We start from the raw sequence: 16,477 nt of genomic DNA on the forward strand, positions 1-16,477 counted from the left end.
GGATCCCTCCCAACGGGGTTGTAAAGTGGCTTCTTTCCATGATTTTATAAGAACCCAATCTCCTGGTTTAATCTGATGTAGTTTAATATCAAGAGGAGGTCTTTGGGTTATTTGACCTCTTTCCCACAACTCTTGTCTATATTTCATTAATTCACTGATATAGGTATTAATGGTCTTATCCAAGATATTTGGATGATCATTAGGAACTCCTGCATCGTAAGGCATTCCATATAACATTTCGAAAGGAGATATTCCAATATCGGCCCTAGGTTGTGCCCTAATATTTAACAATGCTAAAGGGATACATTTTATCCATGAGAGTTTAGTTTCTAGTGTCAGTTTTGCCAATTGCTTTTTCAACTCTCCATTCATCCGTTCCACACGCCCCGAGCTTTGGGGATGCCAAGGAGTGTGTTCTTCCCACTTTATTCTCAGGGCTTCCGTCAAGTTCTTTATAATTTTAGATGTAAAGTGGGGACCTTGATCAGAGTCAATGACCTCAGTGACTCCGTATCTAGGGATTATTTGTTCTAAAAGGATCTTCGCAACAGTCTGTGCAGTCGCTCTAGAGGTAGGGAAAGCCTCAATGAAATGAGTGAGGTGGTCTATAATAACTAAAATATATTTGTAGTGTCCTACTTTGGGGAGTTCTGTAAAGTCAATTTGGACTCGAGAAAATGGTCTTACCGCTAGGGGTCTTCCACCCATAGGTACCTGTCTTTGTACAGCTCTATTGATCTTTAGGCATGTAGGGCATCCTTGGGTAATTTTCTTTGCTAAGTCGTGGAGACCTATAGCCATATACTTGGTGGCGAAGTGGTCTACCAGTCCCTGGCTTCCCCAGTGAGTTTGTTTATGTAAGTTAGTTAGGATATTAAAAGCTATCGATTTTGGTAGAACTTCTCTCCCATCTGATAGATACCATTTCCCTTCCTCGCTCTTAGTTACTTCCATTTGAGTAAGTTTCTGTTCTTCCTTAAAAGTGAACACGAAAGGTGCTATCTTCGATTCTGTATATTGTGGTTTATCTTTTGTTAGTACTAATACACGCAATGCAGCTTGTTTAGCCTCTTGGTCTGCCATGTTGTTTCCCCGTGTTTTATAGTCAATTCCTTTTTGATGCCCCCTTACATGTACTACAGCTATTTTAAGCGGTCCCCTTATTGCCTACAAAACTTCCCTTATTAGTTCCTGATGTACTAAGTCCTTTCCCTGGGAGTTAATTAATCCTCTTTCTTCCCAGATTTTTCTAAAAGTGTGTACTACTCCATAGCTATATTTAGAATCGGTATATATTGTTCCTGATTTTCCCTCCAATCTTCTTCAGGCTTGCAGAACCGCATATAGCTCACAGGCCTGTGCCGACCAGGAGGGGCTCAATGGTCCAGATTCCAGTACCTTTAAGGTTCTCCCGTTTATTAGTGCATATCCTGATTTCCTTTTTCCATCTATCACCCTGGAGGACCCGTCTACAAAGATCCTTTCTCCCTCATCTAATTCTTCCTCCTCTAAGTCCGGTCTAATCTTCGTCTGATTCTCAATATTTTGAAGGCAATTATGTAATAATTGTGATTCCTCGGGTCTGCCATATAAAAATTGTGCAGGATTTTGTAAATTAGTAGTTTCTAGGGTTAAATTTGGTGCTTCTAGCAAAATACCCTCATATTTCAGTAAACGAGAATCTGAGATCCACTTTTCAGCTTTCTGTTGTAAAACATTCCGGATATTATGGGGGGACAACACCCTTATGTCGCTGTTAAAGGTAATTTTTCTGGCCTCTTCTACCAATAAAGCACATCCTACTATTGCCTGCAGGTAAGTGGGCCATCCCCTACTCACTGGATCTAATAATTTTGAAAAGTACCCTATGGGCTTTTTCTTTCCAGCCCATTCCTGAGTCAGGACTCCATATACTGTATCATCATCTATATTGACAAACAAATAGAAAGGTCTCTTAAGATCAGGGAGACTTAAAACCGGGGCATTGACTAGATCTTCTCGCAATGCCTGCCACTTTCCCTCGTCATCTTCACCCCAAGTTATCCTTCCCTCGAGGGTTAACTTTTGATATAAAAATTTTACTTTCTTACTATAGTTCTCAATCCATTGCCTACAATATCCCACTAATCCTAAAATCTGCCTTACTTGTCTTTTACTCTGGGGGGGTGGCAGGGACGATATTCCTCTTATTCTTTCTGGATCTATCTTCTTTTCCCCCTTAGCAATATAGTGACCTAAATATCTGACTTCTTCTTCTATAAGCTCTTCTCTTCTATAAACTGTAATTTTGTCTTTGAGACTTTGAGGCCTTTTGACCCTAGAAAATTAAGGAGTTTAACACTTTCTCCCCTAACCTGTTCCTCCTCTTTTCCCGCAACCAACAGATCATCAACATACTGGATAAGAGTAATTTCTGGAGCTGGTTGATATTCTTGCAAAATTTGTTCTAGGGCCTGCCCGAACAGATTTGGGGACTCGGTAAAGTCCTGTGGTAGTACTGTCCACCTCAGCTGCTGTTTTCTCCCAGTGTCCGGGTCTTCCCATTCAAATGCGAAATAATCCCGGCAAGACTCATCTAGAGGGCAAGTCCAAAATGCATCTTTCAAATCAATTACACTATACCATAGGTTTTCAGGGCTTAATTTACTCAATAAGGTATAAGGATTAGCAACTACAGGAAAGCGAGATATTGTCCTCTTATTTATTTCCCGTAAATCATGTACCAAACGATAGGTACCATTAGGTTTCTTTACTGGCAATATGGGAGTGTTGAATGGGGACATGCAAGGTTCCAATAACCCCTGCTTTATAAGTCTCTCTATTTCTGGTTTTAGGCCTCTCCTTCCCTTCAATGAAATGGGGTACTGTTTTACTTTTATAGGAATTTCAGGGTCTCTAAGTTTAACTGAAAAAGGAGGTATTTCCAAACGCCCCACACTTTCGATTGTATACCATACTTCAGGGTTAATCCTCTCTTCATCCTCCACCCTTAAAGGGCAAAGTTTAATCTGTTGGGGAATGGCTTCAGGAGCACGGAGGTCCTGGCAATATGTATGAGCATAGCTTGCATGGTAGCACAGACTACATATTCATGGAAAAGTACTAGATGTTGATAGGAGGTCACGATGCCCCTGGGCCAAGTGATAAACAGCTCAGGGCGGACAAGAACTGCTGCAGCTGAGCAACCCAAGCTGCCAAGACATCTATGGGAAACTTCTGTGATTATGTTATTCACCCTGCTTTCAGTGAAGAAGGCTTCACAGGGTTGCTGATAATTGCAACTATAGGTATTTTTAGAATAAGCTGTCCTTGGTAGTCTAGTTTGTTTAGCTTTCCTTTGGGCTCTGTGTTATGCGCTGGCCACGCTGATACGGCACTCAGGGGAAAGTACACTGTGTGAACCTAGAGAAAAGCAGAAGCAGGAGATGGTCTGTGGCGAGTGGGAGAGGAAAAGTGCACTTTGAACAGGGGTCGCCCTGCCAGTACTGCCTTTCACACCCTCTGCCGACGCATTCCTGTTTGGATTTCTTAGGATTAGGATGATATCAAGAGTTACCTCCCTCAGGATGGTTTCTCACTGCTGTTAATTGTTGGGAACTGCTTAAAGTTGTTTTTTCTCTGAGGCTCTCAGCCAATGATTGTGTGCCATTCTCTGTACGCCCCTGTCTTAAACACTATAAGAATAAGGCTGTCCGGGTAATAAATGAAAGCTTGATCACTCATATTTTTTTTGTCATGCTTCCCCGCTAGAGAGCAATCAATCTGGACCCGGAATTCCGCGACATTAATCCTTATTTCTCTGTTCTTTACTTCCAAGCTTATCCCCCGTTCTATAATTAGATCTCGTCCCAACAAATTGAATTCAGCTTCTGGTACAATTAGAAAATCTCCCAATCCTATCTTAGATTCTGTTTCTATTTTTACATTTTTAACAACCCCTACCTTAAAGGGTTCTCCCTTAGCTCCTACTACTAGGGCTGTTTCTCTGGACAATTTACATCCAGAGGGTAGTTGTTGTATGGTGGATTTCTCAGCCCCCGAGTCCACTAAAAATTCTATTTCTTCTTGTTGGGGACCTATCTTTAATTTTATCAAGGGCTCATGGTGTTTCTGGGTCCCCAAAAGGTAAAGCCCCTGACCTCCCTAGTCTTCTACACAATAATAAATCATCTTGGCTTTACTCTTATTTCCTGTCCCAGGATAATACCTCCACATTTCTAACCTGAATGCTAGAGGAGAATCCTTCGGGACTGGAGGACGTTTCATGGCTACAGGAACCTTGCTTTTTCCCTGTCCCATCTTCCGGAGTGCCTTCACTCAGCCGTGTGTGCGTTCCACTCGCTTCCCCTCGTTTGTGGCTCACGCCTTCGCAGGCAATGAGAACCGCACTACTAGAGGGTCCACACTCGCTTGGGTTAGTCCGAGCTACCGGCCCCCTCTCACACACACACCATTCGTCACACTCCGGGAAACCCGACCCCGACCGAACGGAAAACCCCTGCCAAAACGGCAGTTACTTACGCGTCCCGCGTCTTCGTCCGGACTTCTGTGCACAAAATTTATGGGGTCGACCGGTCCTGTCTTGCCTTTTTGCTCATAAATTTCGGATCGTCGGTAGGAGTGAGGCAGGGAATCAAGAGTGGGGCCGCCAATTCCGGCGGGGCGCCTCCCCAACCCTCAGAACCCGGCCATTATTCCTATCCGAGTCACGGCACCAATTGTTATAAATAGATTCAACGGACTAGGAATCAAAAATTCAACTATTGAATTTTATTAATCAAATTGAGCAAAGAGCAAAGAGGCAATGCAGCGCTGGGCGACAGGGGACTCTGCGTTCCACCAACTGTCGCAACAATTGAACCAATACCCGATCCTTTTATACAGTCTGTCTTCCGTATATGTGTCCTTGATCCAGTTGTTGTTAGGGGGTCTTCTTCTGCCTCCCGGTGGTCGTATGGGTTGAAGTAAGTATTCTTCCTCCATATCTTCCTCTTGACCTTGTCTGGTGGTTTTTCCTTCTCTGGTATGTTATTCATATGAACAAATCTCATTGGTTAATTGCATAATCACTAGTCCTTGAGCACTTGAGCGTGTTTAGGCTAGCTCCCAGTTTTTGTGTAAGTTTTGTGTTTTCGCAAGCTAGGCTTCTTTATAGTAGTGTCTATCCTTTGTGGCAAGTGTTTTCACAAGCTAAGCTTCTTTATACGTTACATGCTAAATCACAAACTACAGTTACTTATTTACAGGTTCCTTCCCTCTTACCACGAACAAAAACATTACTTTCTCACAAGGACTAAGAAATAAAAGATATGACATTGCATGTCCCCAGCACTGCACCATGCAGACTTCATCTCAAAACCAGAGCTGCAAAGATGCTGTCTTCACATGTATTATTACACAGTAGGGCCCAGGAATGTTTAAAGTCTTCCAGTGTTAATGACTTCAGGATCTGCCCTCAAATAACAAGCAGATTTCTTGGAGAAGTCAAGAGGACTTCTCCTTATCAGCAGCAACTGGCACAACTAGTAGTCTTAGCATGGGACAAGTCTGAAGCCACAAAGTTATGCAGTTTCACTGGATTTCCTCCATGTAAGTCCAGCATTTCTTCAGTCCTAATAATGCAGAACTGTTGATTTTGATAGTTATGCCACCACTGAGCTGGGGTAATATGGTGCTGAGTTGCATAATAGTTCATTAGACAGGCTTACCACTTTTTTCTCAGGAGGGATCCCAGATGGAAAGTAATCATCTCTGTTTCATGATTTTGTGTGAAAAATTCCAAAGCCATCTGAATACTGAAACCTGACTCTTTCTCAATTAGACAGGAATGGGGACTATAACAACCCTTAGGCAGCTCTGAAAAATTCTTCCTTGATGTATCCCTGGGTCAGTTGAACTGGTTCTGAGTAATCAGTTAGCTGGCATTTCCATGTTAATAGCTTTGTATTTTAACATCTGAGTTTATTACAATTTCAAAGCTCAGTTTCCCTACCCCTCCTCCATCTGTCTCTTATTAAGGATTGATAGAAGAATCTTCCCATCTAGTCTGCATTTTCTCCAGATGGCAATCTCTTCCTTTGTTCAGGCACGAATCCTACCCATGCAAATCAAAGCAACAATCATGCAATCAACTTCTGCAATCGCTGCAAAACTGTAATGAAGCAAAATATCCTAAGGAGAGTGCAAAATTTAAGAGTATGTCCAATGCTGCAAATGCCAGTACAATACATGGCAACATTCACTTACCTGCACCAGTACAAGCAGACCAATGCTTTATTCTGTAGGTCCTGTTAAGTCCCAAATTTGATACTCCTTATATAAAATGCAAGGAGATATGATACCTCAAAGGGTAGAGCATTCAGAGATCTGGCTTTAAAGCTTTCAACTATCATCCATAATTCACTTGAGTCCAGTTATTGCTGCCACACGCACTACGAAAGAGTCCCACATGGGCCAGCATTAAATTCTGCTCTTCAGCTCATGAATGAGCTACTGTTGGAAGCCATGTTAGTTACTCATTCAGCAGACATGGTCTTCAGTGGATGTAAATCAGCATGGCTTCATTAAAATCAATTGTTTTGTTTGCTTTTCACATTTCATGCTTCAAATGCTGATCTCAACAATGACAAGTAGGGTTGTGACATCCAAATGTTGGTCTCAACGACAAATAGGATTGTGACATTAATTTCAGTTGGAGATCACCTGATTGCTGTGTTTCAACTCAGGATAACAAGACATTACCCAACAGCTGGATATTAAATTGTTTTACCTTGCGTCTGAACTTCTTTTAAAAAGGTTAGCAGAAAGCATAGGCAAAGGTTATCTTGCAATTCCCTTTCTCAAAAAGACTGCTGCATGCTTGATGAAAGCTTTTGCAAGCCAGTGGCCTCAGGTAAAATCTCAATCAAAACTGCTAGACTTAAATTTGTGGCTATTTCTAGGGAATAACAGAACAAGCAAGTTTGACAGAAATAGACTTCAAGCTTTTATTGCAAAATCTGTGAAGATAAAGATCTCTGTAACCTTGCTCTGTCAACAACGGATCTGAAGAGGTATGAGTTACCCAAATGAAGTCTGCCATAAAACCAGGAGCAACGTCAGCACATTTAAGGAAAAAGCAGAACACACATTATCAACTGATAGAAGTGAGCAGTTCTTTACCAACATTGGTGTTTCTATGCAGACCTGCATGAACTGATGTTGTGCCAGAGGGGAAGATACAGATCTTCAGTGCGTGACTGAAACAGGACAGAAACTTCCACAAGAAATGATTATTACAATTCATGTGACTAGGATGGTATTTCATCAGAGATGAAGAAAGAAGTAATTTGTGCACATGTCCAAGTGTTGCATTTAGTTAAATCCTGGGCTAAAACTCCCTCAGCTGCTGATGGGAGCTTCACCAATTAAGAACAATGAAAAGCAAGAGGCCAGCAACTCTTTCTTCTAAACTAAAGCTATTTCCATCCTTCATGGTAAATTAGCCTAAAAAAGAGTCCAAGAAAATACAAAGTATGGGCTAAAGATACTGTTCTCACATTTTTATTTTGTTTTTTTTTAAGAAGGACACTCTAAATCAGAGAAAGAACAATTTCAATGGCAGCACCATTTAGAACTATATCCTGTGGCTAATTGCTGTGAAGTGAGGAGCAAAATCTCATTTCTTTCAATCTACGTCAGAGACTTGTTCAGAGCCTTGAACATAAACCTAAAGATCCCAAATTCCCACACTCTGCTTTAGCCATTTTACTTCACCCATTAGCTATTTTATTACAAGAAAAGTTGAGGCTGGAGGAGGAACTCTATCAACTGAAGACAGATGACTTTCACTACTAGTGGGTTCATTTTTACTGCTCTGTCTCACACTGGTACTAGTCTACCAAAAAGCCATTAACTGCTAGCTCTTCTTTTATCTAGTTGCTGGCTTCTAAATAGTCACAGGGTTATATTTTCTTCCCTGTACTATTATATTGTGACATAGTTATTAATTTTCTAGTATGGTTACTAGACAAGCACTTGAATAGAGCAGCTCCGTGAATGGTTTGGAACTGTGATAAGAGAGCACAGAATTCTGCTAGATTTGAAACAGCAAAATAGCATCCCCAGGGCAATATTTGTTTTATGACACCATTTCACACTGAAAATCTCTGGGCTCCTTTGTCCTATGTGACTGAATAATTATTGTAGAGATAAGCGTTTTGTAGAAGTGTGTTGTTGATAAAATGCCTTAATTTCAAGGCCAGTGTACTGTGGGCTTTGTCATACTATATTGTTCCTATTTACTATGGAAATTAAACCAGTTTTATCACCAGTGAGATGCAACAGAGCTCAGTTAATTTCTGGATGGGAGAATAAACACTGTCACTGCTGCTGTTGTGGCACTCTTCACTCACCCATAAGAGACATTTTATTGCAAAAGATGAGAGGATAAAAGATTACTGAATCTATAATTACTGTATTTACAGAGCATGGAACAGCAAGGAACGCTGTGATGAAAATTTGCTTTAGCACTATACATAGATAGAAAGGCATTTTGCAACACTTGAGTTGAAAGATGAAGTGCTGTTCGCCAACAATGGTTATGTTTGGTTCTAGTTGCTCGTCTAGTACATTAGACAGTTATTCTGCTTATTTGCACCAGTAGGAAAGACCCAGCCTGCTTTCCATCTACTCCTGCTTCTTTCCTACCACCTAGGCCAGAAACCGAGGCCACTATGGCACATCTGCAACCAAACAGGAGCTACCAAGAGGCTTGCAAACTCCAGTTTTGTATTTTACTTTTGTTCCAGTGATCCCACTCCTCCTTCCTCTTTGAGATCATGTGGAAGATTAAAAGGAGGAAGTGCTGGCAGGCATTTTCATTAAGAATCACTGGCTAATTCCAAAGTGGCTATTAGTAGAAGCCCTCTTGCAGTGCCTGTGGTATCTATCCATCACAGATGAATCATGGATATCGACTATTTTATATTTTAATGCAACTCTTACATCTTTAATGTCTGAAGAGCTTGTTCCCGAAAGTGTCCTCAGCAGGGAGCTGTGTGGTCAGATTTAATCAAAATTTTCAGGGCTGGAAATGAGCTTCCAATAATTCTTCAGATTCATGAGCAAATGTCATACTTCTCTTTAGCAGGCTGCAATCAATAATTCCTTGCTTAAAAGCAATAGTCTTTCTTCCTCTGCTCCTGGGAAGCCTCTATGTTACGTGTTATCACAAATCCAAGCCTCTGATTTTGGCAGACTGGATTCCAGAAAGCTAGAAACACCTCTAAGTTGGATGCCTGTCACACACAATAGCAGAGTGTCTTTTTCCCCAAGAAGTCCAGGCATTTTGTAAAGGATAAATGCTTTTTCTGTAGAACAGAGGTTGCTTCCCGGCAAAACCAGCACAGAGATTTGGTTGGTGATCAGAAGATGTAGATTGAGATGGACAGAGTGCAGCAAGAGCATTAAAATGACTGATCCCACTTGAGTTTCATGTTCACTTATCTCTGCTGTTGTTTTTGATTATTTCTCAAACAATACATTTGTAACAAGAAAAATCAAATCTAGATCTTAAAACAGCTGAACTCGAGCTAAAATTAATTGCTGTAGTTTCTATATCCAGACACAAACAGGAAAGGTATCCAAGATGTCACCCAATCTAATAACCAAATACAGATGTTGAGGTTCAGACTAACCTCCACCTAGCAGGAATTCAAGCTAAAATGAGGTGGATATAGTTTATTTTGTTGTAAAAAAAAAAAAAAAAAAAAAAAAAGAATAAAATAATAATGCTTATATGAAAGTCTTCAAAAGTATTAATCTAGAACTTAAGGGTTCTGGATGTAGTATACTCCTTGCATCTTCAAAGCTCCTTATATTTACCAACAGAATGTGATTAGCTTACATAGGAAGTTCTAAAATCTTTAGAGGAGATGCTCTGAATAAGCACTATGTTTTACATGAGCACACTTACAAATAAAAAATAAAGACTCTTTCGTAAGATTGTTTTATTTGCATAGAAATAAATGAGTATATGATCAATATATTCAGAGCCCTAAGAATTTTCTCCATTTGTCTAATACTGGTTCTTTTTACAAGTTTTATCATCTTAATTGTTTTCTTCAAGTTTCTTTTCTCCACTGAAAAGGAGGAAAAATGTATTCAGAATATGGAAAAACAAAGAGACAACATCAATACATAATCATTTTTTTCTGGGACACTGCCTGATGGTGCATGCAGTCCTACTGATAAGAGAATTCCTCTGGAGCTTTACATGTCCTCTATATAAGTCAACCCTCTCCATTTTGAAATGAGCTTTCTTTTTTAAAGGAAATTTCTTGCAACATCTCCCTCAGTTTTGACTTTCCAAAGGTAGAAAGTATCTCTCTGTGGGACCCCTCCATTCTAGAAATAAGTTCAAAGGACACTGAAAGTTCCCTTTTGCATTCAGATATACATGCATCTCCTGCATACACAGACCTACAGGAGAGTGCACTGACTCTACAATGCATCAGGTGCATGATATACTGAATGCAAAGGGGTTTTTTCCTTAATAAATTGAGCCAAAGAAGAGAAAAAGAGGAAGCAAAGTAGGCTTGGTTCTCACTGCTCGCAGGGATGGGGTCGAAGAGCTGAAATAATGGGCACCTATTAGCAGGAGAGTCCACAGGTTTGAAGATCTCCAGCACTAGCCATTAAAATCTCAGTTACATTCTGCTTCTCCCAGCTGTGACATGTACCACCTTCTTCCTCTGCTTTTCATGAAAGGGACACAGAGCCTGAACACAGGCTTTCTGCCAGTAACATTCCCAGACACCCTCTGTTGTCTCAGTGCTCCCATAGCATAAGGTTAATTGTAACAGAGTCCAACAGATCGTTTCATCCCTCCAGAATAGCAAAACTATTAAAGCTGTTGGGAGGGAAAAGAAAAAAATCTCAGCTTAGAACTGAGGGCAGCAGAGATCATAAATCCCTGAGAGTGAGGATTAATGACAGATGCATCAAAGATGAGGAAAAAACCTCACTGGGTGTCAAAAATCAAAGGAAAGCACTGAGACATGGGTAGGGAGGTATTAGAAGTCGTTTCTTGTGAAAGGTCTGAGCATGCAGCCCTCGTAGGAGTTGACATGCAGCACAAAAAGAGATCTACAAACGTTTAAAACCCAGGGAAGTCCTCAAGGTTACCGCAGTCCCATTTGCGAGAAGATGCTATTACATATTTGAAACGCTAGATGCCACCAAGAGATCAGCATAGCAGTTTGCCCTGCAGAATGCTCACATCCCTCTACACCCCTTTCTGGTAAAGCTATGGGCCAATGGCCTGATCCCTTCGCAGAAGAAAGTGGAAAGCAGTTGAAAACTGCTCCACAAATGCATTTTGCACAACTCATGAGTTTCCGTGCAGGATTTCAGTTTCTACAGTGTTGTTTCCTATCAAAATCCTTGCCCAGCTCAAGTATTTCTGCAGCAGAGATCTCTATATTCTGTGTGAAAAACTACCTCCTCCAGCACACAGAAATAACAAGATAGAATTGTCACTCAGTTACACTCTCAGTATTTACTGTGTGAAAACAAGAAGGACGTTTGTGGAATCAAGATCTTTAAGGATTTCTTATCAACAAGCACATAAACTTCAACTTAAAACATCCTGGCTATTCAAAGCCTTAAGCAGTGGTTCCGAATTCTAGCAGCAATTACATGATTTCTGTAGAGCAAACTGAACATAAACCTCAGAGCAAAGGAGCAAATACCTTCTGCAGACTTCCCTCCAACTCTACACCACCCTCATTTCATTTTCAGCACGTTGCATGCCCGTTTTTCCACAATAAAACTTTCTGTTCCGAGTCACTGTGGGAGCCCAAAAGCAGCAGCAGTCTCCAAGGTGAGATAATGCCCACTGGCTGAGTGTGACTCACTGCAGCAGATTGCTCTATGGGTCCTACAGGAAGCATTGCCTTGCATGGGATGGTTTTGTGCACTGCAGAGGACAGTGGTCCTGCCACTTGGCTATGCACAGAAATTGGCAGCAGCTGACAAGCAGTCACTTGTTCCAGTAGGAAACAGCTCCTGCTGTGCTCAGACCGTGCCCTCAGCATGCACCATGCTCCCAATGCCAACAACGTCTGTAATCCCCCTCTCTAGCTGGGCTAATCACCTTGTTTGCATTTCTCTCTGCAGGCAATTGAAGACAGACTGTCCCTGCAACAGCATAATGCAGCTCACGCCCAAGGAGAACACGGTGACAAGGCACTATTTCTGCTGCTCTGTGCCTGGGCTGACGTCAGATCACTGTTGCCAGGCACTCGGGGTATGTGCACTGCCCACAGCAAAGCAAAAGCAACCAACCAAGCAAAAGAAAATAAAGTTATTGCTGGCAAATGGTAACTCTCTGTAGTAGGTAAGAAAAAGCCCCCTCTTCCTATTATTCTGGATTCCAATTAGTGAATTTAGTATAGAAACCATAGAGGATCAGATTGCCAACGCCCTGCCCAAATAATACTCTCCAACGCAACGGTCTAGAAACACTAATTTGTTAATCAAAACTGCACAGCAAAGAAGGGAGGAAGACTTGATTGTATTATTGCTTTACAGACACTGAAGCCTAATCATAGCAAGACAGCATCTGATCCAATGCCAGCTTTCATGGTGAAGGATTATACACTGCAGGACTCCAGAATCAGACCTACATTCTTCTATAAGCACATGCAGTGGCAGAAGCAGAGATCACAGATGATGGCCTTTAACCCAAACTGCAGCATAACAAATGAAAAAAGAAAACAACAAAAGATTGAGGCTTTTGTCCTTAAGAGCATTTTTTTGTGTGTGCTCATGTGCAATCTATAATTACTTGTCTGAAGCCTGAATTAGAAAGCAAATGAGAACGCTGGATCTCAGCTGCTGTCAGTCAGTCCCACTCTGCTGCCTTCAGTGACACGCTGACACCTCTCAGGCCTTTGAACATCTCTCCCACATTAAGACATAAATCCACCAATTAAGCAGCCAGCTCCAGCTCCATTCAGTTTGGTGATTCAGCTCTTTGGTTTCAGTGAGTACCAGATGGGATGACTGATTCATAGGTAGCAGTTCAGTATATTGTTTGAGGGAAGGAAAGCAGAAGCAGACTTGATTTGCAATTTGACGAAGCCATCCCCAGCCCTACAAACACAGCAATGTTTGTTTCAGCACTGCAGGGAACAGGCAGATCTCCTGGTGAGGCACAACACTGTTTTCCCTGGGCTAACACTCTCTTCATTCCTTCTTCTGAGGAGGAAAATTCATAGAGCTTTCCTTAATGCTTGGCTACTTGCAGCTTCTACCCACTTAGGAAAAAAAATCAGTTAGGTTTGAGTGCAAGCAATACAAAATACACTGTAGGGAACAGTTTATCCATTAGCTACAGCTCCCATCCTGAGTGGTATCTGCTCTAATATTCACATTTTGGTTAATGGGCTTACTTTCATAAACAAGTATTCCAAACTTATTAACAGCACTGTTTTAGCAGTACAGTAGAATTAGCCAGTTAGTACATCTCTACTAACAGAAAGAAAAAAGCATTTCTATTTCTTGTTCTCAGACGTGACACTAATTACTTGATACAGACATTATTCCCTTCTTATAACTCAGAGGAATGAACACAGGACAAACGTGGATCACCTTGAGAGAGCACAGAGAGTCCTGGCAGAGTCCACTTGAGAATCAAGTAAAGTATATTCCTAAAAATGTTCCAGATTTCTATTTAAGTCAGTTTTGGCAAGTTTCCTTCTGTGAAATTACCATAAGATTAATGCATCCATATGATGTATTGTTTCATCTCATATCTCTCCTTTCCTTTTCTCCATCTATCGTGCACAGGACTAGCATTTTAGAGGCCAACAGATAAGGTCCTTCTCAGCTCTTTCCCTGTTTCTAAAATCCAGCCCATCAGCTTCACACATTTGTTTCAGATCACTCCATCTCTGGTTTGTGAGGAACTGGTCACAGAGCATCTGCTACTGCCTTCTGGTCTTAACTGTGCAGTAGGATCAATGCTCAGCATATTAACTACTGAACCATTATTTCTATCAACCAACAATTTTGAGCTGAGAACATTCCCAATTCTGTTACTAATAGCTACAGCGTGTTTTAAAGCTTTGGAAGAATCCACACCGTTTTCCAAACTTCAAGCCTTTATATTTTCTGTTTCAGAGAAGATGCTTTAGCCCTGGTCCCACCTGCTGCAGAACACTGCATTCCCTGGGAAAGATCATAGGGAAGCTGCTGTCTTCCTGCAGATTGACACTTGGTGGCACTACAGTTCAGGTAAGAGAAAGTAAAGAATAGAGATGAATCAGCAGCATTTCACTGTTCCTATAGCTGATGCACTGTGTCATCTAAAAGGGTTTGCGCTGTTCCAGAGGTAACATTGCTCAATGAGCTTTGAAGTCTGGCTCTGCACTTCCTCTGAAAATATATGTGCCCTATAACTCTAAGTGAAATGCTAGCCACTCTTTGTTTTCTGCAATCTCCTCTGAAGTCTCCGCAGGACTTCAAATAGTGAACTCTCACGACATTGGAGGAGATTAAATAACTGCTATCTCATTTTCAGTGCCAGAAGTACTGTGAATGCTTCACAGATGAGCAAAAATTATGCCTGCTGCTTTATAATTACAGAGGCTGATCTTGCAAACTGTCCTTAATATTAACAAGAAGTCTGATTAGTTTTCGGGGGACTTCACATATTCTGCAGGAGCCCATGCATACAAATGTGTTAGCAGCATGAGTCTGTAAGAATATGCAAGCTGCTATTAAAATGATAGCCTACATTATTTAAGATTTGGTTAAATATCACCTTTTGATTTCAGTGAACAAAATGTTTGTCACTGCTTCAAGAAGAAAGACTAAGTTGTGGATGCACATTATGATCAAAAGTTCAATTGAAAAGATTAGATCCAGGCGTGAAACCACAAGTACATTTAGTGACATTGGGACTCTCCTTATAGCAACACCATATGTCAGAGAAGTAATAAATTACAACGCAGTCTAAGAAAGTGCCTTCTTTAAACACAAAAATAACTGCGAACACTGTCTACTAACTTGGTAATACACAAATTCACAGGTTTTAAATATGATAATTCTGTCCTAGATGGATGTTTATATATAATGGGAGCAAGCACTCAGGAGATGACAGAAAGCTTTGTGCAACGACTTTGTATGTGGCTCTGGACCTGCCCAGTGCAGTACAGCCAGCACTGCAGTCCTGGAGGCAGGAGATACAATTTCAGATTCACTTATTTTAATCCTCTAACACCTGCTTCTCAATACTTTAAGAAGCCTTTTATGACTGCAGGTAAAAATGAGCTCGAGGGACTGTTAAAAATCTCAGGGATATTCAACAGTCTAATAATCTCCTTTATATAAGTGCCAAGTTGATTCAGTAATATTCAGCAGCTTCTGCAGAATGCATTTGATGACTATGTGTAGTTGCTGACAGGGTAAGATAGTACAGCCTGCCCAAACCCCTAGCTAGCCTCTTTTTATATGCAACAGAACCTCTAAACTCACTGAAAGCACAGAATCACTGACAAAGTTTTTGGTCTGAGCAACGGGTGACAGAGCTGAGGATCTGTGCTACACCAAGTTTCCCATCCTTCACGGGATACTAGTCAGTTTCAGCATGAGAATGGCTGTTGATCTATCTCCACTTATCATAAAATAAGGAGAGTTAACAAAGACAGAGCCCAACTTGAACCTCACTGCAGCAGAGACTGCAGCAAGTGGATTAGACACACCCTGTTAAAGATGCAGTACATCATTTCTGCCCTTCAAGCTTACTTTATCCCCTTTGCTGCAATGCTGTCTACAAACACAAAGCTTAACCCTTCTCTGAGCAAACTCAGAAAAGCAGGCACTAAATTCTGGGGTGTTGAAGCTAAAAGTGCCAGAACATGAAGGATCACACTTATCTAAAAAATAAAAATAAAAAATCTCAATATAGGTATGCATAAAAGCATCTGTCAATAATATTTTGGTTTGCTACTTTTCACACTAAAAGGAAACACTCACTGCAGAGGAATAGGATTTATAAATGCCTAATTGCTGGATATTCACTGCAAAGATCCAGTACAAGGAGAGCATGACAGTGCAATTTTCCCCAACCCATCTGCTCTGTATGGCAAACTAAGGCGCAGGTTGCATCCAAATTGCTGTATAAGCTTTGGTTAAATTTTGTTGAATTTTCAACTCTCTGGAAAAAAAAAATGCATTTTCAGTGGAAAATCAGCTATTTGTAAATTCAGGTCAACCCTCAATAAACAGTTCAGTGAGAGGAATGAAGGAAAAACAGAACTTTGTTGAAGCTAAAACAGAGATATTTTCTAAAGGAACTCCTTTAACTCTTCGTTTCACAGCTGACCCAAATTTCTTCCTAGAAAAAAATTTTGCCTGCCTCAGATTGCCAAAGAAATCCATCTACTATACTCACATCTTCATCTTTGATTCTCTTCTTCCCTGATGCTGA

Source organism: Cyrtonyx montezumae, unplaced genomic scaffold (assembly GCF_038088225.1).
Source record: "Cyrtonyx montezumae isolate F1298 unplaced genomic scaffold, pur_monq_1.0 scaffold_33, whole genome shotgun sequence".
Classification (NCBI taxonomy): domain Eukaryota; kingdom Metazoa; phylum Chordata; class Aves; order Galliformes; family Odontophoridae; genus Cyrtonyx; species Cyrtonyx montezumae.